This window comes from Columba livia, chromosome 5, assembly GCF_036013475.1.
Source record: "Columba livia isolate bColLiv1 breed racing homer chromosome 5, bColLiv1.pat.W.v2, whole genome shotgun sequence".
NCBI lineage: Eukaryota > Metazoa > Chordata > Aves > Columbiformes > Columbidae > Columba > Columba livia.
Window position 1 is genome coordinate 61210676 of NC_088606.1, and position 27907 is coordinate 61238582.

General features: G+C 37.8%; 1 long non-coding RNA gene across 1 annotated transcript in view; it reads left to right on the forward strand.

Moving 5' to 3' along the window:
• The window catches only part of LOC135579701 (uncharacterized), a 64894-nt gene extending 41006 nt beyond the window's left edge, over nucleotides 1-23888 (forward strand). The window contains exon 3 of the long non-coding RNA XR_010473303.1: nucleotides 23414-23888. This is a non-coding gene — a long non-coding RNA (uncharacterized LOC135579701). The remainder of the gene's footprint in view (nucleotides 1-23413) is intronic.
• The last annotated feature ends 4019 nt before the right edge of the window (nucleotides 23889-27907 follow it).

Below are 27907 nucleotides of genomic sequence, written 5' to 3' on the forward strand. Positions count from 1 at the left end.
ATGCTGACATTAATAACATGGACCTTTCAATTACTGTGGTAAAGGGTCAGAATTAGTTGTTTTTTATTACTGCTTGGCCAAGGAGTAGTCTGAATTCTAGAAGAGACATTACTGTTCATTGTCTCTCTTTGTATTTTAAACTGACCCAATTTATAGTAGAGAGGAGACTCTCTTTTATGACTATGAGAAATTGTTTACCAACACATAAGAGGTGATTTATTTATCTGTCTTGTTGGAACTGAGGTACCTCAGTTATGCAGCCTCTATTTCAATTTGTAGGCTAACACAATCTCTCTGTATTATACTAGGGCTAATTTTACTCTCTAATTTCAGTAGCTATCCAATTACTTAAGAGAAGTCTGCATGTTGCTCTTGGAAGTGTTGCTGGGTGTTTTTTGAATTTCCTTATGTTTGTTTCCTTATGTTTAACTTGAGTTACTTTAGAGTAAGATAGTGATCCCAGGGCATTCTTCAGGGTAGAAATAAAATAGTTAAGATTATATAAATTCCACAAACTAGAAGGGAGAGGGGGAAGTTAAGGGAGATGCACAAATTGTTTTTGTGCTTAACACCATGTTGCTGAAAATCATGTATCTTTGAATTGAATTTGGCATGTTTTAGAAACAAGTAGACAAACAGAGGGGTCATGAGTATTTCAGGTAAATGTATTCATTTGTCTATATTATTCTAGTAGTGGTGCTTAAGTCCAGTATTGTTAAATGAATAGAGCTTCCACCAGTGTTTTTGAGATCCCTCTGACAGACAAAAGTACCAGCTACACACATTAAATTTTGCTCTCAAACAGTATCAGTGGGGTGCTCTTAATTGGATGGAATTGCAGAGGTAGAAACAAGAGGCCTTTGAAAGTAAGCAGATGTGCAGCAGTTCTGCTCATGACACAAAACCACAAGCATTGTTCCTAGCAAGCTATTCCTCAGGCCTACTTATTTCTAGATTCTCTTGTGCTTTCATTTTTTCATTGTCCCACCGCACCCTTGCTATGAATCTCATATATTTGAATTAGGGAAGGCAAAAAACCTCTACTTGTTCATGAGTAGAGGTTTTCTTAGGAATCTCCCAGTGTTTCTTACTAAAAACCTGTGATAATTATACAGGCATGGTCATATCTGATAACTTATAGCACCTAGACACTGCAATAGCAAATACAACAGAGTAAGATGTTGGCAAACATCTGTAGATGTTGCATCATTTCTTATTTTGAAGGTTTACCTGGACCCTATTGGTTTGGGATAGAAATCTCATGTATTGATTTGCTGCAGTTAACTATCTTTTTTTTCCCTACTTGAAATACTGTTGATTCGTTTATGTAATTACTAGTAAATGTGAGGGAGAAATTGAGGAACTCTTGAGCCTGGAAGTAGCCTAGACATGTCTTGTAAAATATATTAAGAATGATGATTTTTGCATTAATGTGAATAGTCTCTAATAACATGATGTATGTTTAAAGAGGGCTTTGGCTTTATAATGCCAAGTGAAGTACACTTAGCTCTTTAATAGCACTTTCAAGTTGCATGCTTTTAATGTTGACAGCTATATTTAGTACATTTGATATTCCATAGGGTGTTCTTAGAAGAAATGAACACATCTGATGGAACAAACCCATTCTCCATGTTCAATTAACAACAATACTGCTCAGTGGAGGTTAGAACAGATAGGTTCTTAGATGTTGCTGTGAATATGTGTATTGGTGCTAAGGGACAACATATCATTCTATTTAACTTTGGACTATCTGACTTTTACTAGTAGCTGTCCTTTAATATTAATAGGACATTCCATTTTGGCTTTGTATATTTCAAAAAAGATAAAGAATTTCAGTCTTTAACTTGGAACTAATTTCACTAGATTAATTAGGCACCAGAGGCTTAATTGTTCTAGCAGATAAGTTGCTGAGTATGTGCCTCAACTCTATTCAGGTAGTTTGTATTTTAATGTAGGTATTATCGTTTTGGAAAGATATGCAGCTAATCAGATAAACAGAGACTTAAAAACACATTGGCCATTGGCAGATGTATCTTTGGAAATCACCTGTGCTCTTAATTGTTTTTAATTTCATAGCACTGTGTTTCCACTAAATATGCTTAAACCCAACAAAACAAGAAATTCATGTCTATTTGCATTTGCATGTCTGTGTTGACACTTCCAGAATACTTTTTTCTTGTGGCATTGTGCAGAGGCTCACTTTCTGATTTTTGACCACTTTGGTCTGTTAGAAACATGCAAGGTTGGCTGGCACAAGGATTTAACACCTTGGGGATTACTCACAGTTGCACAGAGAGTCCCTTTGTACTTTGACACAGGGATACAGCTCCTGTGGGCTGCTGCAAGTTCATCATTTTGCCTGGCAACTTGAAAGGCAGCCATCCTCTTGGATCCTCTGCAGACTGCCAAGCTTTGCTCTGCAGCTCAGGGGTCCTAAAGCACAGCTTCAAGGTTTAGGTCACTCTGAATGCTCCTTTTCCACTATGTATTGCATCTTAAATTTACCACTTTTATCTCGGCACCAAACAGATTTTAAATAAAACTTTATTTTGTTTCACTTCGACAGGGCTCAAGGCAATGATTTTGGCATTTATAGTTAGAAGTTAACATAAAAAAAAAATTACAAAGAATTTGAAATTGACCATCTATTTCCAGTAAATGCCACTTTGACTGAACCAGTCTTTTGGTACAATGCACAACTTGGGAAGAAGAGTGACAGAGTTTGATCCAATGTTCATATAGTCACCATATATTCTGTAAGCAACCAGATCAGTTCTAGAGAAGCCTTCCACTGCCTGTCCTTGCTGTGATAAATTGGGCTTCTGTACAATGCAAATGGAATCCTATTACTCGTGATGTCTCATGTTTGTTAACCTCTAGCCAACTGGAGATGGCAGTAGCATCGATGAGGAATGATACCCAGGAGTGTGGAGGCACCTAAATCAGAGCTCAGGCTTTAGCTGTGGACTGGACTAACCAGTTGTATGTAGGGACCTTCAGCCAAGAACACTGTGTAGTAGCTCTGAACTGTTTGGCACATTTTCCTAAGCCTTCCCTTGATTCAGCTTTATCTGGCTGACCTGAGTTACTTGTGCAAGCTTTAAGGTGTACCAGTTAATGACTTCCTATGTGGAAAAGCTTATACAGAGTTACATACATTTTTTATTTCCTGGTACTTGATCATGTTGAATCTAGGTTACTAGTGTCAGTGAGAACTTGATGGTTCTCATATTTTTATGACTTAGGGGAGCAGCATTTGTTTATGTTTCAGATAATGTAGGGTCATTTCATTAACTTGAGAGAGCAAAGGAGGCTTCCTTTTCTGAGGAAGATTCCAGCTTGGGACAGGCATCAGTTTTGTGATTTTTTTTTTTTTTTATTTTTTTTTTTTTTTTTGATGTCAGATTCACCATTGTTGAGTTCTAGGATCTTGTCAGTCTCTGCAGTTTTAGTGATCAAGCATGTACTGAGCTTTCAGGATGCACATAGACTGATTTTGAGGATATAGAGTGGAAAGATCACAACCAGCACTTCTATAGTGTTTGTACAAATTATTGAAGTCATTTCAGCACAGGAATTCTCCTTCTCAGTGTTTGGTTCTGTTAGGGTCACAAGTGGCTGGAGAGTAAAGAAGGTGGAGAAAAAGGAACTAGACTGTGCTGGATGGTGACTGGGACCATTCTCTCCTGTGTTAATGTCAATGCCAATCATATTTTGTCCACTGGGATATTTCAGTGAGCTCCTTTTTGATTTCTAGTATTTTAATATACATTTTCAATGTATAGAATGTACACAGAATCGTGACACTCAGCATAATGGGTAATTTTATTTGCTCTGTATTGTCACACACATTGTGTGTGTGGGTGTGTATATATATGCACACACACATGCATGGCATATATATGTATATCTATATGCACACATGCATATATGTGTGTGTATATAGATACACATACATACATGGTGTGTGCATGTGTGTATAAATATCTATGTATATGTACACATGCAGAGAAAATGGATCTTCTGTGTGGTTTGGATGGAAGCAGAGCTCAGATTTGGACAGCTTAGAGTCCCAAACCAGCTTCAAGACTGAAGATGTAGAAAGAATGATTGTAAACCAGACTGGGGAAGAACAGCTCCTGCTTTGATTTATATATATATAAACACACACACACACACACACACACACACATATATATATATATATATACATGCATGTGTGTATATATATATATATTTTTTTTTATTAAGAATTTTGCAATTAGGCATTAGGGGTAAAAGAAATACTTTTGAAAGAATGTCACACTGCTGTAGTTGATAGTAGTTTTGTCTGTTCTTTAACCCTCTGTCCCTAAACCCTGTAATTTCACTGTAGCTTGTTCGGTATCTTATGCAGGCAGAGGAGGCTGTCTTAGAAAAACAGAGTCTTAGACTGATAGAAATCAAGTTTTTGGTTCTTTTAAAATCCCATTTTTTGCTTTCTCTTTTGAGCTTTGTATTCATCCATACTGCACATACTGACTGAATATTTCCTACCCAGGCCAGGGCTCTTCTGCTGCCTTTAACAGCATCTGACTGGACTACAATGTACATATCAGAGATGCTGAAGTCAACAGGCCAAACTACCACTGTCCTACTTCTAGAATGAGGTCTTTAGTACAAATTCCTTTTTCTCTCGTTTCATTTATTTAATGAGGCATTACCTTCAGGGAAAAATCCATCTGCCACAATTTTTGTCTGACTTTCATACATCATTCAATTGAAGAAAATGGAAAATGTTATGATAGTTGTTTCTGAGATGTAGTAATTCAGATATACTGGCCCTTTTCTGTGAGCACAGTCTATGCACTGCCCAATTTTTTAAAAAAAATACAGATGTTGTAAAGAGAATAATTCAAACCAGATTTGCATGTTAATCTGTTTTTAAATGAGTTTTCTCATGTCATAGATCTATGCATAATTCTCTGGAGGTTTCAAGCAAGACTGAACTGGGTCAGATTGGTTTGTATATTTTCTCTAAATATGATGGAAATAAAATCTAGTAGTGGATGGTTCATATTAATCATATTACTGCTGAATTGGAGCCATTATTGGGTTCTTGAAGGCCTATAAAGTAATTAATAGATTTCCATAGGATGAGATATGCCAGTGTACCCACTCAAAGACATTTATGTATAATATATAAGTCCTTCACATCCTCTCTTACATTATGAAAAGTGCATAGCGTTCACATGCATGTACTTGGAGAAAAGTGGGAAAATTGAGGACCTGGAATATCTTTATGCCTAAACTTTATTCTTCACAGTACTTAAAATAGAATATTTTTGAAGGCATATTTTAACTACATTTAAATGAAAATATTATATATAAAGTGTTTTACTTGCTTGGTGATGCTTACCCTTGGACTTACCTGATTCTTTACTCTTGAACTTGACAGCTACTTTAAAGAAAGCGGTGTGTATCATGGCTAATGTGCAGTTAGTGCTTTTTCTGAAGAGGTGAATTGAATAGTTTTTCTACTTAGAGGGCTGGTATGCAGGCTTGTTAGCTGGTCCCTGCTCTGACACTGTCCTCAGCTCTTTAGAGGAACCTTTTTCACTTTGCTGTTGCTCACTGCTCTAATTCCAATGTATCAACTCAGTAGAGATCAAGGACTGTGTTTCTAGCAGTTGCTAAGATAAATGCTTAACAACATATATTTTTATCTGGCTTAAAGGATGGGACATTCAGGGGGATTGGTCCCAGGTTCCTGAAATTGTGCATGCAGAGAAGTTTCAAAGCCTTAATGTTCAACATGAGTGTAAATTATTTGTATCTGTCATCATGATGCCTGATCAACTTCTATCTGTCTTTGAAATTTAATCAAAATTGATTGGATAAAACTAAATTGAAGGTTTATTTATGTGATCATGAGTTAACTTTCAGGGGTGTTAAGGCTGTATTTTATTCAGGAAAAGGAACATTTCATATAAAACTTCACTGCTTTGGTTTTGTGTTTTGAGTCATTGCAGTGTGATTAACACAATGCTCAGTTAAATGCTGCATAGGTACATCTTTCTTTTCTGTTTATGACAGAATAATAGTTAATTATCACCTATCAAAAGGATGAATACTTTTTCATTAAATTAAATAAAACATTTTTAAAAATGTACTATTTCATCTTGAGAATAAATTTAACAAAACAAATGTGTATTTGCAACCTCCTGAAACTTCTGTTGTCTTGCTAGACTTCTGTTTTAAAAAGTGGAACATAATTCTCTCAGGAAGGCAAAAAGCAAAGCCTTGGATCTGTTTCCCAGACTCTTTTTCTAGGTTCTCGAGGGCTGTGTAGCAGTTTTTTTCCTCTAATGGAATGAAAAAGCTCAAACTGTGCTAGCATGCAGCGCTACGGTCCAACAGCTGCTACCAGCTCAAGTCTTTTAAGCTACTTTTGATTAAGTAGCCCCGTTGCCCTTGCAGCATATGTCTATCAAAACTGCCTACTACTCTTCAGACACATGCAGTTTTTCTTTCTTTAGTACATTGATGTGTCCACATGGGTGGACATTAGTGTGTATGTAACCTGCAAGAAGAATTGATGGATGTAAATTGCTTTAAAATGGTTATGGTAAATATGCTAATTTTTAAATATTAAAATCCCACCTGGAGTCCTAATCTTTTTAAATGATAAAGAATGAAATGAAAGTTCTGTCCTTGTAGGTGGATTTGATTATTTGTGCATTCTGTATAAAATTCCCAAACCTCCCAATGAGGAAATGACATGCACTAGAGTTACCATAGAATGCAAGGCACTGATTTAGAGTTGAACTTCTCCAAAATTTGTGGACACATGAATCTAGACTTGTATATCACCTCCACTCACTTCTAATCTTACAAATCACCTTTTGCCTCTTGATGGTGTTGGATTTAGCAAATATAAATGGTCATTGAAGTCTTTCCAGTGTAGGTGAAGAACCTTTTAAATTAATCGGTTGGAGTCTGGCCTTTAATTTACATCTTTAACGATGATTTTTTTTTTTTTAATTTTGAAATCTGCATCAAACCGAGTGCCCCATGTTCATCAAGTGTACACTGCGATTCACAAAAGGTAGATGTGCCAGACAAAGGAATTTCTGCCCTGAAGCATGTCAGCTCTAAAGAGGCATGAGCAGTCGCATAGAACAATTGCAGCATGGCCAGTAGGCATTGCATCTGGAGTGCATTGTGGAGCAGATGTGGTTTCCAGGTTTCTTTTTCTTTTTTTTATTTTTTTTTTTTTCCTCTTTTTTCTTTGGATGCATTTTTTTGTTTAGAATAGAGGAGGATAAGGAAATTGGGACACTGGTTTGTACTATATGTCTGTATTCTATGTAATCAAGAGGTTGAAGGGAGGACATCAGTAAGTGAAGGACATGAAGTAAAAAAAGTGATTAGAAAGTAATGAAAAGATTAGAGAAACAAAAAGGTTGAAGATGGAACAAAAAATATAGGGCTGAAACTTTGGATCGTTGGCCTTCTCTTTCTGTATATATGGTTGTATTTTGTGCATTGTATACAACAGTTATCCACATGAGATGAGAAATAATGGATAGCAAAACAGACAACAGGGGTGAACAGTGACAGAATGAAGGTGATATGTGTGGGGAGTAGTGAGAAGAGAGGGATGTAAAATCTCTTGCATGTGAGCTGATAGATGTGTTAGAGGCATGAACATAGAACCATTTGACAGCGAGGGTTCTTGGTTTCAGGTTGTTCTGACAAAAGTATAGGCTGAAGTGGGAGAAGACGATTGTGTTACTTTTGGTTATTACACAAATGCGTTCCTCAGCCTTTTGTAGACATTGAAAAGGATTTTCATTAGCATAAATGTACCTGTTATTTAGCTGAGATCTGTGGCTACTTCTCCATAAAATACAAACAGTGTGATGCCAAAATTAGTACATCTTTCTCTTTCTTTTCATTTAATATAGAATTGTGCTGATGTTATTTAGAAAAATGAGGCTTTTACAATGATACCTGGAACAGAAAGCACAGAAATGCCTGTTGTCTGATCTGTTTGTGAAATCAAGGACTGAGGACTGTAATTGATACCATGCTCCCTATGCTTACTTCTTACTGATACAAATAAGATGGGAGGATAATGCTCAACATGGGCACGTGAACAGCATTGTCTATTAGAGATACTTTGACACTCTAATCAACCATTACCTGATCAGGTATGTGTGTGTCTCCACAGGGATTAGTGTATCTATTTATTTACATGGGTGATTTAAAATTATTATTTTGGTATCTGTCTTGCACTTCTGTGTTAGGTTACACTTCACTGACAGGATTTGAAGAATACTAAAGCAGTGAATTGAATCCACAAGCAGGCTGAGGGCGTCCATCCATGAAGCTCTGCTTTGCCACAGGAGGTTCACTCTTTGCTTTTGCTTCTGTTGCTTTTGACTAGCAGTTGTGTGGCAAATGATGCTGTGATCATCCATAAGCCAGAATGATCTGCGATCCAAACAACTCTCCTCATTTTTATTCTAAACTTAATCATTTTAGTGGTGGGTTTGTGCTGTGGCCCCACAGACAGCTGCATTGGCAGCAATTTAAGGAGTAACAGCTCTGCACACAGGGGAACAAACACATAGAGAAACTTTCCAGCTTGCTTTGCTGCCATGCCAGTGTACCATGAAATGGTTTTCTGATGGTGTGACATCCCTGTTAGAATTTCTGCAGTTGATGCAATGTAGATGCCTCTTTCCACTTTTCAGCTTTTTACTCCTATTATACCTACTGGGGTAAGAGTTGCTTTGTGCCTGCTCAGGTGTCTGTGGCCACAGTCTAAGCAGGATTAGTGAAATTATTTGATTTAACAACTCAGAAAGACACACAGGAAAAAGTTTTGTGTGTATTGTACCGTTTCATATAATAGATCTTATTAAGACATGGCCACAAGCTCTTGAATTATCATAGCCTATGTCACACTATTAATATTTTATGGACAATCTAATGGACCTACATGCATAGCTCATACAGAAACACCCAGGGTAGTTCAGGTATTGTTAAAAAGGTATCTGTGGCATGCGGCACTCAATGCAGACACAAGATTTAGGAACCAAGGTTGAGATGAGGGGGTTGATTTACCATGGCACAATTCTGCTTTTGATTATGTCTCATGAGCTGCAAGGACCCATGTTACAAAACAGACGACTTCATATGTCCTGCAACAAGGTTTCTTGATGTCTCTGCTTTTAACTGGCTAGGACAAACATAAAGGAAAACACAGGCTGTCAGGGTTAACTGTTGTAAAATATGCTTCCTTAATAATTATACGAAATTCTGTGTCTATAGAAATAACTTTTGAAATTTAATAAGGTAGAAGGGTATGATGACATTAAAACAATGTTAAAACATTTGTTATACCTGAATTTTAATTGTACAGGAAGTAAACCCTAGGTATTACAGTGGATTTTTTCATGCATTATCCTGTACCAAAGTGTGGTCATCTCCCATAAAACACCAGTGCACACCTGATTTCTTTTGTATATGTTTGTGTTCAGAAGCCGGGAGTGCTGAAATGCCTCAGTGATTCTGCACAACACAATTTAAAGTATAGTACAGATACTTTAATGCTCAGAGGCCTCCCTGCCCTGAAACTACTGGGAAGGTCAGGGTCTAAGATCAGGTAGTGAGTCTTAAGTCTTAAAATATGGACTAAAAATGAGGTTGTCTTAACCTGAGCCTTTTTAAAAAAGGTAACCTGTGGTTTGTTTCTTAAGAGAAAAATGACCAGGGTTGAAAGAGATGAGGCTCTTTTTTCCTTCCCTCATCACCATCTCTTTCCTCCTCCTGTCTCAGTTGATGTCCATCTCTCTTCTCAAGCTGAAGTTTACAGTAACTTAGCTCTGTGTTTGAGGGCCTCTGCTTTGTTGTAAGTCTAGGGGAAAGGCCATAGTGGTTATAAGTGATGAGACAATGCTGAAATGAAATAATTAATCAGTCTTGATACCCTTTCTTTTTTTTCAGTACAGCAGTAGAGTTTTTCTTACTTTCTACAGGGAGCACTATGAAGAAGAATGAGGTTGCAAAATTTTCTGAGGTCAACAGAAAATTTGAGGGAAGTTACCATATATTCTGCATCAGTCACTTCAGGCTAAAGATAGACTCTTCTCTTTTGTGGTCTTGCTGAGAGAAGCTGGCTGTGCAAGCTTTGTACAAATTATCAGTTTTTGGGGAAACGCCTGGTGCATTTGCAGAGAGTAATGAAGTCAATTCCTTGCTGCGTACCAACAACATATATTCTGTTTCTCTGCGTGCACTGAGGATGCTGGTGGTAACAGCAGAAAAGTATGTTCAGACCTTGCCTGAATGTCACAAGTAAAATTTGGTTTGGGTTTTGATGGGTTGTAGTTCAGAGGAGTAAGTAGAGAGCTGGAGAAAGTGTAACTCCACTGGCATAACTAAGTGGTTTTCGCCTTCCATATTTAACACAAAAAAACATAACAAGAAACTGAGGGTAAGCAAAACTGGTTAATCAAAATTTGTTCACCAAAGTTGTCAGCTTGTTCCGGCCGCGTATTCAATCTTTCTGTGGAAGTATTATGTAGAAATCACTTTTGACACATGTTGGGATTTTTGTTCTTGTGCAGTTCTAAAACCTAAAAATTGAAATATTGGAGATAATAAACTAATCACTTAATATTTGTCTTAAAATATATTGCTTTCCACCAATGGTACTCTAGCTTTCATGGTATTAATTTTACCTCATGTAAGCTTCAAATATTTAAAATTCTTTCAGCCCTAAAAATAAAAGTTCTGAAATAAGACCTTGCAAAGGAATTGATCCAATGCACTGTGTTGATGCAATAACAAGTTACTGTCACAGTTCTGTTGACATTGCTGATGGTGCTGAATCCTAAAGACAGATGAGGACAAAACGTAGAGGTTTTTTTGGCAGAAACACAGAAAAAGTGTGTTTCTGATAGGAAAAATCTGTTGGACAGATTAAAATTGGTAAAAGACTGTTAGATTCATAAGGAAATGAAAAATAAGCTAATAATTGACTACAGGAATTCAAGTATGTAGCACCTACTGTACTCCATTTGGCTGTATCTGTGCAATGACTCATTTGTCCAGAAGTTTGAAATGAATGATTACAAAATAAAGAGGTGTGTAGAAAATTAAGCTCTTCATGATTTTTCTTGAATTAATTATATTGCAGCCTACTCCATTTTTAGCCTAATCTTTCCAAATGGCTTGTTATTTTGAACCATCAATGGTAACTGCTTGTTTCACAGCACAGAGGAATGTTGCAGTTTTTCTATATATAATTGCCCAGGAAAATGTAATATATTTTGCTAAAGAAGGCTGGAGCAAAGAGATGAACATTGATTATTTTGAAGAAATCCAATATCCTTATCTGGGGTTAGTTGAAAGGACAGGCTAGATTTGTATAGAAGCATTTAAATAAAAATTGAAAGTGCTTATCAGTTTCCAAAAGATGTTCATTTATTTTGCTGACCTAGTTCCTGTAAGGGACATATGATCCTTTAAACATGGGTCTAAAATCCCTGGACATCCTCCCTGGCATTCTTTCAAGTCTAACTTTAAATGTATCTTTTTTTTTTTTTCTCTTGTAAGTGTTAGTATCGGTCACATACAAAGCTTTGGCTTTGTTGGATGCAAAAATATGCCTGTGAAGAGAGACATAACTAAGGCATGAAGAGCTCACTGACTTGGGGGTGTCAGGCAGGAGCCCAAGGGCAATAATATTTTTATACACAAGTATGGCCGGACCATGATGGGAGAGGTCTGAAGCTGCAAGGAGATGTGTGGCCAGCCTTGCAGGTGCCCTTGCAGGGTTTTTTGTTTGTGTGGAAGGTAGAGCTGCACTTCTACTCTGAAGGGGCTGGTGCAAGATGCTGCTGGCTGGGGATGGGGAGCCAGGGGTGGGTTGCAAAGAAATAGCGTAAGGAGAGGAGGAGGTAAACACTTGGGATCCTTACACTACTCGTGGGTGAAACATATTCCCAGGAAATCAGGCTTAATTTTCATCCTTTTTGTCAGAGGGATTAGCTTGTCTCATTTCTACCACTCATTGCCAACATTATAATTTTTTTTTAAGCTGTAGTGATTTTCCTGGGACCTACCCCATCACAAATGGTTCTGGATGAGTACATAGCAGAAATTACAGTGCTGATGGGTGTGGAGAGGAGTATGAGAGAGACAGATGCAGAAAGTTGATGGTTAGTGTCAGTGAACTTTGAGGATCTACCAGCTGCACTCCTAGGACTGCTTGGCAGTTTATCCAACGACTGTTTCAGATACATAGGAGGGCTCTTATGTTTTGTGCTCTCAGAGCAGACTCTTGCATTGGGATCTGAAGTGGCTTAAGAAGGAACAGGGGTTCTGTGTTGTCTGTTTTTTATAGGATCCGAGTAACTGAGAGCACCCTTGGGAAACCAGGTAGCTGTAGATGCCTCAGGGTTGGGTGGCAGTCGCAATGCGATTTTCAAGACAGCAATTTTGGGCTTAGCTGCAATTCTGCCTAAATATCTTACTGGAGCTGGTCCTGAATTCTGTAGTATGCTGTCTGTTTTAACATGTTTTTTAATTAAATTTAACATAATAATTCACCTTCCCAGTTAGAGCCCTTTCTTAAAAACAGAGATTCCTAACCTTTCACACTGACTGTAACTTGCTCCTAAAGTGGAAAGACATATATGAAGTTCAAATCATTTTGACATGTGTAAGGGGTTAAGTCATTCTTGAACAGTTTATCGCTCATCAATTGTAATTAAATATGTTTATATTAAATTATGTGCTGTAATTAATGTAAAATCTTTTAGCCTGTGCTGTTATTAGAACCAGATGCTGAAGTATCAACAATATTTCAACATGACTGTGCTGCCTTGCCAGCTGTCTAACTGTAATTACTTTAATCTCAGCTTGTTATCTAATTATCACCTTTGTAAAGGGAAAAGTACTCTCTAATGCGTACTGATTGTTTCAGATGATGATGAAGAGCGTGAAACAGCTGTCAGATATCTTAGCCCTGCTTATCTGGATTAGAAAACTTATTGGGAGGACTACTTTGCTTCAAACCTTCCTGACAGAAAGTGGGACAGTGGGAAAGAGTTGGGGATTTTTTTCACCTTGTTTATCCTGGAAATGTGATTCCAGTAATCAGTGGAGACAATAGACAGGGATGAAACAAAGTAAACAGCTACTGTTCCCAGGAAAAAATAGCAAGACAACACATAATATAGCACATAATAATAATATAGTGCAAGGCTATAATATTAAGTGTATGAATTTTGTAGTGAACTGTATATTAGTCTTTTTAAAACTTGTGTTTTAGTTGCGGTGCTGGAGAATTACTCTTAATTTAGTTACATGGGTTGTGCTGAAATGTGGTGGCAAAGTTGGTTATGTAGGTAATGAGTTTTATATAACACATCTATATAGTTAATATCTTCCTGGGGAATCTTGAATGTTTTAAGCATTGAACAAATTACACTAAGAACTGTATGATTTGCAGTTCTCTTTGGAGAACTAACGTTGGTGTAATTTTATACAGCACTTTAGCACTGTGTGGCTTTTAAGGACAAGACATGAACTCAGAATCTAAATAAAATTCAGGGGGAAAAAAAAAAGGTAGAATGTTAAAGTAAAAATTTTAGTAGATTACTTAATAAAATTTAAGTAAGGGTGATTTTTTGCATGATTTCTTTTTCCTTTTTTACCCCTCTTTTCTCCTTCTGTTTAACTGTTCCCCACCTCCAAATGGTGAGGCTAGTTCAAGAATTTTCCTAAAACAGTCTGGACTTTTAAAAAGGAAGTATTTTATTTGGTGGCAGTAATGTGAGTAAGAAATAAAGCAATTTTATAATCACTTCTTCATAGCAGTTGTAGCTTTTAAAAATAGAGCTTTAGTGAGACTTCTTGTGATTGAAGTATATCATTGTTAATGCTGGCATGGTTTGAATGTCGCTGAAATACATGAAAGCAGATGCGTCTTCTCTTTCCCTGACACTGTTTATACTGTAGCAATTTGTCACTCTATCAACTGTACTAAGAAAAAGGAATTCTCTTTTTTTTTTTTTTTTTAAGAGGATGTGAGACAGTTTTTTGTGTGCCCTTTCTCAGTTTGGTATCAGGACATAACTGATTAGTTATACAAAAAATAAAATATTCAGGTATGGATTTTAAAATGCTTTGTGTGTGTTTTCAGGGACCAGGAATGAGCTCCAGTGAGGCAGTGAAACATAATTTGGGAACAGGTCAGAACCTTCAGCTTTTATAAAGACTCAACGATAAGAGCAACATTTCTGAACTTGTGTACAGCGGCTGTAGGAGTAGCCAGGTTTCAAGATGTGCTTTTCTGGCCAAATTTTGAACAGCTGGTTTGTTTGTTTTCCTTTTTCCAACTCAGGTTGTCCTTATACCTCTAGCCTGGCTTGTATGTAAAGCTTGGTTCAGCCCAGAAGAAGGCTTTAGTGCTGTCTTCCTAACTGATAAAAACGGACTGTAGCATGGAGCTCTTCTTATTTTTCTAGCAAAATAACTGATTCTCAGGTCACAATCATTTAATTTCTCTCAGAAGTGTAAGAAATTAAGTGCTGGCAGGGTTGGAAGGATGCAGAGCAGCAGCAGAGTTGTGCTACAGGCTGTCTCTGCTGCAGGACAGGAACCTGCTGCAGGGAAGGTGCTGCTGTTCTGCATGCAAAGTGATGAGCCCATGCAAATAAGTAGATATGCATATGACTTTAAATACAATCTCAGTTTTGTGCATTTTAGCATTAAATGTTCAAATTAAGCATACTCCTTAAGACAACTTTTTTGAAAATCAAACTCTTAAGGTAGAAATGTCTGTAGCACTTCATCTGAGGATGTCAGAGTACATTGTGAAGGAGAGTTAGTGATACTTAATTAGTGAAGACCCATCCAAAGAACAGATGAATGCTGAGTTGTGTTGACTTGATGGCAGATGCAGAAATAGATCAGAATCCAGTACTACTCATTGTTAGTTCTCTTAAATACACTAATATAATAATAATTTGCTATCAATTTGCTCTTCTAAGCTTTCATGATTTAGTGTGAAGTAGATTTATTGTAGAAAATATTCTCAATCCTTAGATATGTTTTGGGCATTCACTTACTATAAGATTATCTGCATGTGTTGCAAAGTGTTCATTAGTTTGCCTTTTATTTGACCGAGGATATTTTTGCAAATCTTAAGATAGTCATCTGATGAAGACGTTAAAAAATAGATATTATTTTAAAACTACTATCAACACTGTCATCTCTCCAAAAATGTATTTAAAAATAAGTTTGTGGTATACAAAAAGTAGAAAATGGCCCTTTGTCATCTTTAGTATAAACCCTTTACCTGTATGAGAACTCTATATTGGCCCATTAAGCTATATTGACTTCTTCATTTTATCAGGTCAATGAACCACAGGCTCGGGAGTCTTCTAAATAGACACCCAGACAAGGCTGCTACTTCTGTAAGAGAGCCATTACTGTATTTCAGATTAGCGACTTGCAAACAACAAATCCTCAGGGAAGTGGCCTGACAGAGTTGCAAGCACAAGGCTTGGTGGACAAAAAAATATAAAAAAGAGTATTACTTGAATAATGATAAGGTGAGAGACTGAATGAAATAAAGATTGAGACAGGCTCTTATACTGGATTTATCCACACACCCACATCCCTGCAAATAGATTTAAAATATGGATGTACACAGAATCTTAATCCTCACTGTATTTTTTTTCCCATGCGGTTGTTCTTTAAAGAAAAGACCTTTAAGGAAATAATTTCAGAGGTCTTTGTATGAAGGCTTCTAGTATTTAAGGGTATCACCCTTCATGAAGACAGGGATCAACAGAGGAATGTGCAACTGCAGGAACGACATCATATGTATGATGAGGAGGGCTTAGGTTACAGCAGCCAGATTCAGTCCTTCACAAGAGGAAAAAGGCTCCTCCTGCTTTCAGAGTTGGATTGGTCTGAGCCAGGAGGATATAATGTGAATGTGGGAAAGGAATATGGCAGCTTTCAGAGAGCAAAGAGACATGGAAAAAAGGGTGCTGGTATAGAAGTGTCAGTGAAGAGCTGGAAAGCCTTGTCTGTCAACCAGGCAGGTATTCTGGTCTGCTTGACAGCTACATGTTACAGCAAAAGGTAGAGAAATCTAGTTTTCTGGTTCATAAATACAATATAACGTTGATTCTGTTCACCAGTGGTACAGAAGCTGCTTTTTTCAATTTTTGCATGTGTTTCCAGAAAACTGCAGGGGGGGAGAGTCTTTCAATGCTTATAAAAGTGTAGGTGTTGGTCATGTGACAGGTGTATGTGCTTGATGTCGCCTTGTAAGGCACAGCTTAAAATCAAGAACCTAGTTGCCTGCTTTGCATGGCAGATTAATAACAGTGCTGCATTTCCCACTTGCAAATGATGGCCTGGATTATTTTTCTGTAATTCAGATAAAATATTAGTTTCCTTTAATAATGGGATTTGAGGTAGAAGAACCTCATTCAGTGTTGCTGTCTGTAGCACATGGATCTGCACAAGTGGTGAAGAGCCGGTGCAGCAGGGCTTGGAAGTAAGGCTGTCAGCTTAATACATTGTGTGAAAATTGGGGCTGAAGGTCACCAATCTCCTGGTACACAAATCTCCCTTTGAGAATCTCATTTCATTCAGACTATCAGTTAGATTAGAAATACCCTAATTATCCCACTGAAATTAAATTACTTTATGTAAGGGTGATATAATGAACAACCATAAAGAAGCTATACAACCAATCATCCTATTAGTCACAGCAAGACTAGACTATACACTAAATGGGTCTGGTTTGATTATTGCGGGCTGGTCTGTGCCACATAAACTGGGGGGAAGGGAAAGATGTAAGGGAAGATTAGTTCTGAGTTCTCTTTCTATTTTAATGGAAGAAAAAACTCACAGTGCATGCCTTCTAGGTAAAAAAGCTGTATGGGTGACTGTCAGAGGAGACATAGCATAGTAGGCATCATGAATTATGAAGAGGTGATCAGGATCTTTTTTAGAGCAAAGTGAATTGTGTGGTTACAGAGAGCAGGAGGAGAGCTGTAATGATGCAGGCAAACTGCTCCAGCACCTCAGCTACCAAACTTGGTTACAGGATTGTTCTTTTCTAGATACGCTGCAGTCGTGCAGTCACCACTACTGGGGGAAGGTGGGGGATTAGCTCATCTTAGACTTGAAGGAGTAGAATGCTTCAATGGCTGGAGAAGTTCAACTGTTAAGAGTCAGCTGAAAAGGCTGTATCTTTAATTTTTATTCAGGACTGGGAAAAAAAAGCATTTTAACACATGTTGCAATGTCTTGGCAGGGCCAACGGGCACATTGACCAGTCCACCACAGGTGTGTTTCTGCCAGAAAAATCACTGCTGTGGTGAGCCGTGGTTTTTCACTTAAGCTGGAAATCTCCACAGAGATAAAAGGTGCAGAGAGAGAACAAACCAGCTGCTTGTCTCTCCTCCTCGACTTTCTCAGTCAAAATTCAAGAAATTGTTTACTAAGTAACCATTTTGAAGAACCCTGAGGTGCTACTGTATAAGGACAGACAACTATTTTGAAAGGGCAGAAGGTCTTCAAAGACCTGCTTAATCTAGATCTGCCTATTTTAATTGTTGTACTTCAGAAGCTTTATTGAACACGAAAGGATAATTAATAATTTATCACTTAAATTCCTAAAAATCTTAATGAAATGGATACTGTGAGCTGCTAACATCCTAAAACTAACTGGTTATGTTGCAAGGGGAGTATTTGTAGCTGGAATTTAATTCATGTGTAAATGTCAAATGACTATTTTAGAACATGGGACATGAAAAAACTGCAGGTATAGAGAAGTATCCTAGGAGGCAGAAGAAAAACAGGGATGTCTTACTACTTGGTGGCTCTTGTAGTTTTTCTTCATTGTGCTTATTTTATGCTGTTCTACAGGGCAGTGCTGCTCTGCTGAAGCTCAGTCCTGCAGATACAGACTGGGTGGTGAAAGCATTATGTAGTTTTCTAAATTGGGGGCTTCAAGTTATGTTTAATAAAATCTATATAGTCCAGAATATGATGTTCTGTAAAGGAAGACGCTAACTTCACATTCTATTTTCTTCTTCTATTTGCCATCTTATGTCATCAGTCAATAGTATAAAATGTGTTATGAGGCAGTGCTGGCCCATGTAGTATTTCCTTGTTCTGTCTTCTCTTCTAGAGTTCATTCTAAAAATTCATATATGCTATGTGTTATTAAGGGTTTACCTTTTAATAGTTATACAATAGAGTCATGTTTTGGAAAAGCAACAAACCAATACTCTAACACATTTAAAATGTTTCATTAAAAGAAGAGAAGCATTCTAGAACTTCATTCAGTTAAATATTTGATTGCTAAATGCCTTATTTGAATGTGAACAGAATGAAAGTATGAAATGTATCATTTCCATTGATTAGAATTGCAGAGCATAATTTGTGATGAGCAACATATCTTGGCTGGTGATACAAGTTCCAGTTTTTCAACTCAGTAGATAATCTGTGTCTACATATTAGAAACTAAAATAACTTGTCTTCTTTAAGACAATATCTAGGAAATAAGTCATTTTATTTATCATGCCATTTTGGGAGAGGTAGAAAAGGAGGAAGAACATTTTCAATGAAAAGAGTAAAAAATTAGACTATGTCTATGATGTCAGTGATCGAGACTATGTCAGTGATGTCAGGAGACTATAATTCAGAACTCAACTCGTGTAGAATCTCTGAGAGAATATTTGGACTACTATAACTGACCACATGTGACTTCTATTCAAATCTGAGGTTAGTTAGGAACAATGGCACTTGATGAAACTTTGTTACGTTGGAATTTTCAGTTTAAGAAAATTGACTTACCTACAACTAACATGCAGTACTTCAGTCATGGTGTCTGGAGGGAGCAGAGTTTCCCCAATTGCTTTGAGCAGAAATTCATGCTGTTTTCACAGATTGCTACCTGAACACCTATTGAAAATCTTCCATTTTTGTTACATTTATTTCTGCATATTCTCTAATTTTTGTGTGTGATTAGGAGAGGGGGAGGTGAGAAACTAATAACGGGTCAGCTGATGAATTGAAATACACTTAAATTTTAGCACTTTGGAAAATAAAATAGCACTAACAAATTCTGTAACTTTAAAAAAGTTGTTATTATTATTATGGAGTTTCAGTGTTGGCAATCTGCTCTGTGATGGCGTAGAGAGATCATACGGAATAATCTTGATCTGGGAGTTTAACAGCTGGAGAGAATCACCAGGTTTGTCAAGGATCCTCAGTAAATGTCTTTATGATCATTGAAATTGTACTCCTGCTCTGGAGGCAAGTTCAATACTGTGATTTATACCTGATGTAATTTTCTTTATGACTGGATCTCCCAGAACCATTGTATAGATGTCCATGGACCCCTGATAGGGGTAAGTTTGTGTGGTATATTGACATACTGTTTAGTGAGAGTGATCAGAGTCCTTTCAAGATCTCAGGCTTCTTAACAAAAAATGTGTTTTCCTATTTCTGTGAAATTTCCTGTATCAATTTATTTCATGTAGGTGACGTACATGACTCTTTGGAGATCTGGGGAGCAAAGAGGTGCCTGGAACAGTACATGCAGTACCTGTGCACAATTTGTCACCATGCGGCAAAGCCAAATCAAGGCAACAGAGTACAATATCAAATGGGTGACTGATAAGCAACAGCTGGGTAGATGGGATTTTTAGAAAACCAGAAGTATTTAATGTCAGTAGCCTAAAGGCTTTCATGGGTGCATGTGTTTATGTTATAGGCCCTTTTAATATTTAAAACAAAAAAGTTATATTCTTTAAGTACTTATAGGAGATTTGTTATTCTAGCAAGTAACTATGTTGGTCTCTAAGACTCTTCACAAGAAAGTTTGTGCAGGATTTGACTTGTCTCAAGGTAAAAGTTGTTAGCATCACTTATATCATATAATGGAATCATCATAGAATCATAGAATGGTTTGGATTGGAATGGATCTTAAAGATCATCTAGTTCCAACCCCCCTGGGCTGGGACACCTTCCATCAGACCAGGTTGCTCAAAGCCCTGTCCGACCTGGCCTGGAACATTTCCACGGATGGTCTATCCACAGCTTCTCTGGGCAGCCTGTTCCAGTGCCTCACCATCCTCATAGTGAATAATTTATTCCCTGTATCTAATCTAAATCTCCCCTCTTTCAATTTAAAACAGTTACCCTTTGTCCTGTCACTACATGCCCTTGTAAAAAGTCCCTCTCTAGCTTTCTTGTAGGTCCCCTTTAGGTGCTGGAAGGCTGCTGTAAGGTCTCCCTGGAGCCTTCTTCAGGCTGAACAACCTCAACTCTCAACAGGTCTTCACAGGAGACCTCTGATTTTTCATGGCCCACCTCTGCACTTTCTCCAATAGCCCCATGTTGGGGTCCCCGGAGCTGAATGCAGTACTGCAGGTGGGGTCTCACCAGAGCCGAATAGAGAGGGAGATCAGAAATTGAATACTGTAAAAGGAAAACTCAAGGTTGAATTTTGAAACTTAGGTTGGACATGTCTCTGGAGTGGCAGCAGATTCTTTTGCAGATTGGCACAGTTTAGGGATGCGCATCTTTATTCAGGGCTGGGGCTCTTAGCTGATGCCTGGGGAGAAGGTAATGGATTGAATAGGTTCTGTGAGGTTGCTTCTTTTAGTGTTTTCACAGTAACAGAAGGAAAATCCAGTAAGGAATGCAGTATAGGCAAAAAGACTGGGGTGTTGTGCAATGTTCCCAGTTCACGCTGTAAAACTTATGCAAGACCAAAACTAGTTTCACTTAAAAAATGTGCCCGAGACAGAAGTGTGAAAAGTTCCACTTTTCAAACTGGCACTTTGGTTATCAAGTTTAAGCACAAATTTGAAGTTTTGATTTGCCTAATGGTGGTGTTTAGGACGGCATGTGTTGATGCTTTCAGACTTTCTATAGGATTAAATCATATCAGCTCTCTTGTGCAGATCACCATTGAAAATAAAAGGTTGTATTTAAATAAAATTGTATCAAAGTGTAATTGTTCCTGTGCATCTGTGACAATGTGTCTTGCTTGCAGTGTAGCGGGAACATAAGTTCCTTTATACTTCAGCATCCAAGCAGAGATTTCAATTTAATTTGTGTGTTAGAGGCTTTTGATTGTTAAGAAAAACAATTACATTTATCCACCTGGTTTTCTAGACTTAAGTGTTTTATGTAGTTTCTAACTTTGTGTTCTGGCTGTGGTTTATTTCAGAATGGGATCTAAGTTTTAAGTTTCTGATTTTTGGAGAGAAAGTGTTTAACCTGTTTTTTCCGAGTCACATTTGCTGCATGAATTCTCAAGATTATAGAGCTTTTTTGGTAGCTGGGTAGCATACCTTTGTGGAGTCCAAGGTGTACTGAGATAGTGGTGGTTCCCTTTCTTGTGGTTAACCCAAATAGAAGTTACCCTGGCATGATTCAAGAAAGGTTTTTGCTTTTGGAGCTACAGAGTGGTGATCCTGGGGTTAGTTCTTCGTATGTTTCTTTTCCTTCCATCTACATTGCAGGAATGGTGGAAAAGGAAAGGAATCAAGATCTGAAGGCTTGTATTTACTGAAAGGGAGCATAAAAATCACAGAGATGTTGTAATGCATTAGTACAAGAAGTTGTAACAAAAAAAGAAACATCCCCCAAAAGTTTTAATGGGGTGATATATGTATATATCTAATACAATAATATATCTAATGCTAATACATAGAAAATTTGACAGTGGTAAGTTTTAAAAAACCCAAACCTGTTGATTTTTGCATCATCATGTTTTATCTTCTATTCGTCAGAGGCTTGTGTGGGGGGTTGTTTTTGTTTTGTTTTGTTTTCAAATTTGTCATGTTATTTCCATGTGAAATTAGTCAATTTAGTTTGTCATCAGTGGGAAAGTCTGTGGTAAATCTGGAGTATTTAAAATCCAAGAAAGTACGGAAATATTGTTACTAAAATCCAAGGTGATACTATTTCTACAATTAAGGCAAGATGTTCACTTCTAATGGCAAGAAGTATTACTCTTTTTTATTCCCTTCCCTATCCCCTTCTCAAATCCTCTGTGATCTATACGGGAGCTTCAGGAGTAACCACCTCTTGTTTCTACTGCTGGGACCAGTTTGTGACAGAAGCAGATCAGGGAAAGGGACACTGGCATAACAGGAGAACTTCAGAAAATCAGAAGACTAGCAAGCAGAGAAAGTATTAACACAGTGGGTAATAAAACTTTAAAATCAATTGCCACAGTTTCTGCAGGTTCAAGGAGGGAGTAGATAGATTGATAAACAACAAGTCTATAAACAGATACTGAAAGGATTAAGCAGGGGTGTGCCCTAGAAATATACCAAGACAAGTTTTGAATGCTGGGAGATGCAAGGAAAACAAACCACATAAAGTGACCCAGGTTATGAAATAGCATCTCCTTTCCCCTCTGTGGGAGACGGGATGCTTCCCAGGATGCGTCATTTGTCTGATCCAGCAGAACATTCTGTGTTCAGAAGAGAAGCAGCTCTATCATGTTCACCTTTTATTTAAGCCTTGTCTTTGCTCTTTGAGCAAGCGCTTCATTCCTCTGTCCCTTTGCACTTCATAGGCAGGAGAGAGGGGATGAAGCAGCTTCCTCAGTTTATGCACATGTATTTAAACTTTCCTTTCTAATGAGGGCAGGAGAACCTCCAGAGGACATGGAAACTGATGATCTTGTTTTATCTGGGCTTTCTGGAGTAATCCTAAAGGGCTGAACATGCCCCAGCTTTTCAAGAAGAGGAGGAGTGGTAGCTACATGGAGTTTATTACGCCCCGTCAAGTCTGCCAAGTTTAATCTGCCATTACAGAGAGAAAGCTGGCTGTGAAATGGTTTGGATTGACTGACAACATTTAGCTAACCACTGAGATTGATTTTTGTCTTTGTAGTACAATTCTTGTCTTTCCATCGTATCCGTGTATGTAGTGTTTTCAAATGAACTTAATTATGAGTGATGAACACTAGCTTTATGGATGTGCTCTTCTCTGTAACGCTGTAACCGACTACTGTTCATCTGGACTTGTCACCGGTGTGTGCAACTGTCCCAGGTTTGCACTTAGTTAAACTCCTGGGGCTTGGTGAAGGAAGTTGAATGTTTTGTTTTGTTGCTTCAATCCTGAGCAGAAGTTTTGGTTTTCATTTGTGGCTGCCCAACAATATTCAGTTCTGGATGGCTAAATGGGAATCAGTGGCCTTTTTTTTTTCGTTTTCTTAGAGAAGATACTGATTCAATTTCTAGTCTCTTGGACAGTAGTGAAGGAAAAAGCAAAAGGCATATTTTTATTTTTCTCTGGTAAAATCTCCTTTTGCTGATATTTGTGAAGGTGTTGCTCTGTGCATTTGTTACAGGTGTGCATCAGACATCTTCCTGTGACATGAGAAATTGAGATTGTGAAGTCTCTTGCTACAAGCAAAAACTGATGTCCATTTCAGGAGAAATGAACTTCATATTTCCACTTCCTGGTCTATTTATATTTATCTCAACAGCTTTTAGATAGTGAAATGTAGCATCAACAGGAAGAAAACACTGTTGCAAAGTACATAGAAAGTTAGGTGATAAATGTATAGAAATTACTGCTATTACTGTAGTACTGCACTGTCATGTGTTGTTATACTCTTTATGTGCTCAAAAGAAAGTGACGACTCGTTTTCCCTCCAGCCTCTACATGCTGGCATTTGCTTGCCTTTGATTTCATTCCTGATGCTAATTTTATACTGGTGCTGAGGTGACCTTTATATGTACCACATTTCCAGGTGTTGCCTACTTTCACCCATGCAATAACCATTTTTTGTGTTTCCAATGAAATAAAGCACTGGGGACTAACTTCTGTTATCTTTTCTACTGAGCTTTGCTTTGAAAATTACGCTCAACTAAAAGGAAGTGTGTTAGTTAGAAACTTCTGAAATATGTTGAATTGGCTGGTTTTTTAAGTTGATTCTATTTTGTTTATTTAGTAAGAGTAAAAGGAAGAAACAGTCAGACTATGGATTTAGGAGTCCAAGGCAATGGTCTGAGATTTCTCTTTTTACACCAGCACTGACCCAGAATAATTTCTACCATGTTTATGGTGTTTCTATGCAGTTATAGTAGTGCATATAAGAGACTTTTTTTTGTACATCTTGCAAATGCGAAGAAGTTTCACCTGGCAGGCATGCTTGCTTCTCTGCTCAGCCAGGTGACACAATCATTGTCATAATTCATGAATGTAAGAATGTCTCAATCAGAATTCTTGCTGTCAGGAAAGGGCTTCTTCCTAAAAATATTAGCCAAAAATAATAATTAAAAATTGTAGAAGAAATTTAGCTTGAGGGCAAGTGGGACAAGTTGTCATTGCGGTGTGGGCTCATGTGGCCATCTTCAAGTCTATCCATGTGCTCTGTCTAGCATGCAATGGGCTGATAATGTTTGTAGTCTTAACTGAGGGAGGAAATGTAGGAATTGTATTAAAACCAACCATTTAAGCCTCCTCCCTTTGATCTTGACCGTTTTAGCGAAACATTTGAGATAAGTACACCTGTTACACTCATAGTGTTGTCATTACTAAAAGACCCTCGCCACCTGCTTTTTATTTGAACAGAACTGCTCATTTTAGCTATTGAAAGATGGTGCGGGTCAAAGGAAGAACCACAGAGATTGCCAGCACAATTATAAATGTGGGCATCTGCACAGAGCTTGTGAGGTCTCAGTCCACAGGTCGAAGTGCCAAACTGCTCTTTGTGTCCCACTCTCACAGACTTGATTTGGCACATGTTTAGTTCCTTTTAAGTGTAGAGTTGCTCTAAGTCCATGTCAGATAGTTACAGGAGACTTCATAAGGGTTGGAGTCTCATTAGCGTTTGTGTTTTCGAATTAAAAGCCAAGCCATGACACTTTTTTTCATACAGCTACCAAATGTAGTGTGCAATACTTGATGATAGTAGATGAGCCCTAAAAAAAAAAAGACGATTTTTGTTTCAAGTCTTGTCCATTCATCAATCCTTGTCCATCCTCCTGCTCCCTTCTCAAATCAGCAACGTCCCCTCCTTGCCCACCTGGCACCAGATGTGCTGTCAGGCACTACAGTGTGTCCCAAGTCCTCCGAGTGGCAGAATGCAAAATCTCAGGTGACATTCACCTGGAAGCTCTTAGCCCTCAACAGCTGCAGCCCCTTGATTACCTTGCCTGCCTGGGCGGCTCCGTGCCGCTACCATATCAATTGCTTGTCAATTCGGCTTAGCCGTGACTTTGACTGACTGGAATGAGGGAAGTGGGAGTGGGGTGTAGGCGAATGGTTAAAATTAATTGCTACATAAGAAAAAATTGAAAGATAATTATTCCTGCTTTCCTGTCAGTGCTCGAGGGTAGATGACCTCATTAACTTGCAGCTTGTACACAATTCAATTACTAGGAGATGGAAAATACATTTTTAATTACCTCGGTGGCTTGTGCTCCATTCATCTCCATTTGCATGGCTTTTTTACAGTTGTGTTCTGAAGTAGCATGGTCTTAGTAAGGCTACCATAAGAGCTTGCTTTGTGCTACAATTATTCTTGTTTGAGGTAGGATATTAAATGTGTGAGATTAACTCTTCAGTGCCAAGTGAGCTCGGAGGTCCTGTGGAGGCACTAATCTGTTTTCAGTTAGCTTGGCATGTCAGGATTTTGAAACTTATGGTGTCAAATAATTACGTAGGGTAACTTTGTTCCTTTGTGCATTTTGTTGCTACATATTTTAAGAAAGCATTAAATTGGTGCATAATAAGCAGATCACTAGTTAGACAAATATCATATGGATGTATGTCATGGGAAAGGATTCTTTTATGATTCTTAAAAGCCTTTTATGGCATTTACCGAATTAATGATGACTTAATTGTTTTAAATACATAGCTAGACAATTATTTTAATGCGTGAGTTTTTAAAACTGTCAGTGTGGTATTGAAGTGTACAATACACGTGAAAAGAATATTTGTTCATCACCAATTGTTAAATTCAAAACGTACTGAAAGGTTTGGAGCTAAGAATTGAGGAACCCTGTGACTTGGCGCAAAGGTTTATCTCAGGAAAGACTTGTCGAGGATTGTACAGTGGTGCAGCTTAAGACTGTTCAGTTGTTAGAGTTGTATCCAGCAACTACCACAAAAAGATTCAAGAACGAATCTTGAGTGTTTCAACTCCCGCCAGTCCCAGCATGACATAAACTGTAATCCCTGCTCTGGTGGCGCACGCTGAGACCAGTTGGTTGTCAGGTCTTGAGGAAGTGCTGAGACAAGTTGTGATGTACAGAAATATTTAGTGGTGGGAACTGAATATGTGTTATTATCTATATTCAGTCATTCTTTTGCTCTCTGCAAAAAGAAAAAATTGAGCATACTGCAGGCGTTATTGAACTATTCATATTGTGAATGTATTAGTCCTATTTAATTCTTCTCTAAAGAGCATTAAAGCCAGATAAGGCACTTTTAAGGGCTCACTGTCAGAGAGCATTTAATGATGTTCTAAGAACTTGCAGTGAGAACTAAACTTACTCCACAGTGTGTTCTCAGCTGTGACCCACAAGTGAGCATCGTTGTGGGACATCTCTGAGGAGGCGATGGTGACAGTTAGACCATCAACCTTCCTCTTGCTGGTTAGTGCTTCAGTGTGATCCAAGGGACACTGAGGTACAAGCTCCTCCTTGCTAGACAGTGACATTTAGGATGCTTAGTCTGCAAAATTACATTTTGAAAAAAAAAATGATTGGATTAATACATACATTTTTAGGCTAGCATATTTACTGGGACGTTTTTCTTCAAGCACATCTGTTAAAGGAACATTCACCAGAGAGTTCCTTCACTGAATGGTCTTTCAGGAGCGAGTGTGTGAGCAATTTTATTAAAACAAACGCAACTATCTTAAATTCTGTGGTTATTTGATAGTTGATGTTTCCTGCATTTCATAACACAAGACGACATCTAAATAACCAGCTTTGGTAAGATTGCCTCTTTTGGTTTTGTACTAGCTTAGTATGGAGACATACAAAATGCAATACTAAGGAATTGGTTGCTTGTAGACCTGGAGAGAAATTACGTTTGGATTTTGCTTATACTTTATGAAATACAGCTGAAATCTGTCAAGGGTGTTTTTTGGCGTAAGGATTTTCTTCATAATTTTTAATGATTTGGGATTAGGTTTGATGGAGCCCAATGCTGGCAAAATTTCCAGTGCAGCCAAAATTCATGGCATTTGCGTAAGATGTAATGTCTGTTACCAGGTACACTGTGTTCACTTTGACGTGTAGCAATATTTCCACTGTTCTTCCAGAGATAAACAATAATGTAGTCCTGAATTTTCTCAATTTGTTAACAATATTCAAGCCAAAAGATGTAACAGAAAGTATATAAACATTTTAAGAATGTCAACTGTACGTGGAAGTGAATGTGACTCGGATATAACAGTTGGAAAAAATCAGCACAAGCTTGGTTTGCTTGGAATATAACCTGATGTGTTCTCCTCTGCCTCCATCTATTATTTTTATTATTACACCAGTATCTGTTGGTCAAAAAAAATTAGGTCATCTGAAATATTTATAGGGCTTCTATGGCTGTCTGGCCTGTCAAGTCTTTGAAATGTATGTGACCACAGCAGAATTTTTTATAATGCTCTAACAGTGCTCCCATTAAGGGAAAATGAATATAAATGGTAAGATAATAATTGGAAACTGACTCAAATGTGACATTTGGACCAACATCAGTGATTCTGTAGTGTTAATATATTTCCAGATGACACATAGGCAAAACCTTTCAGGATCTAAGGAGAGAGGCTGATTCAACTTGCATTTCTTTGTGGAATTTTGTGTGTTAAGTATCTGTTCCCCTCACCATTGAG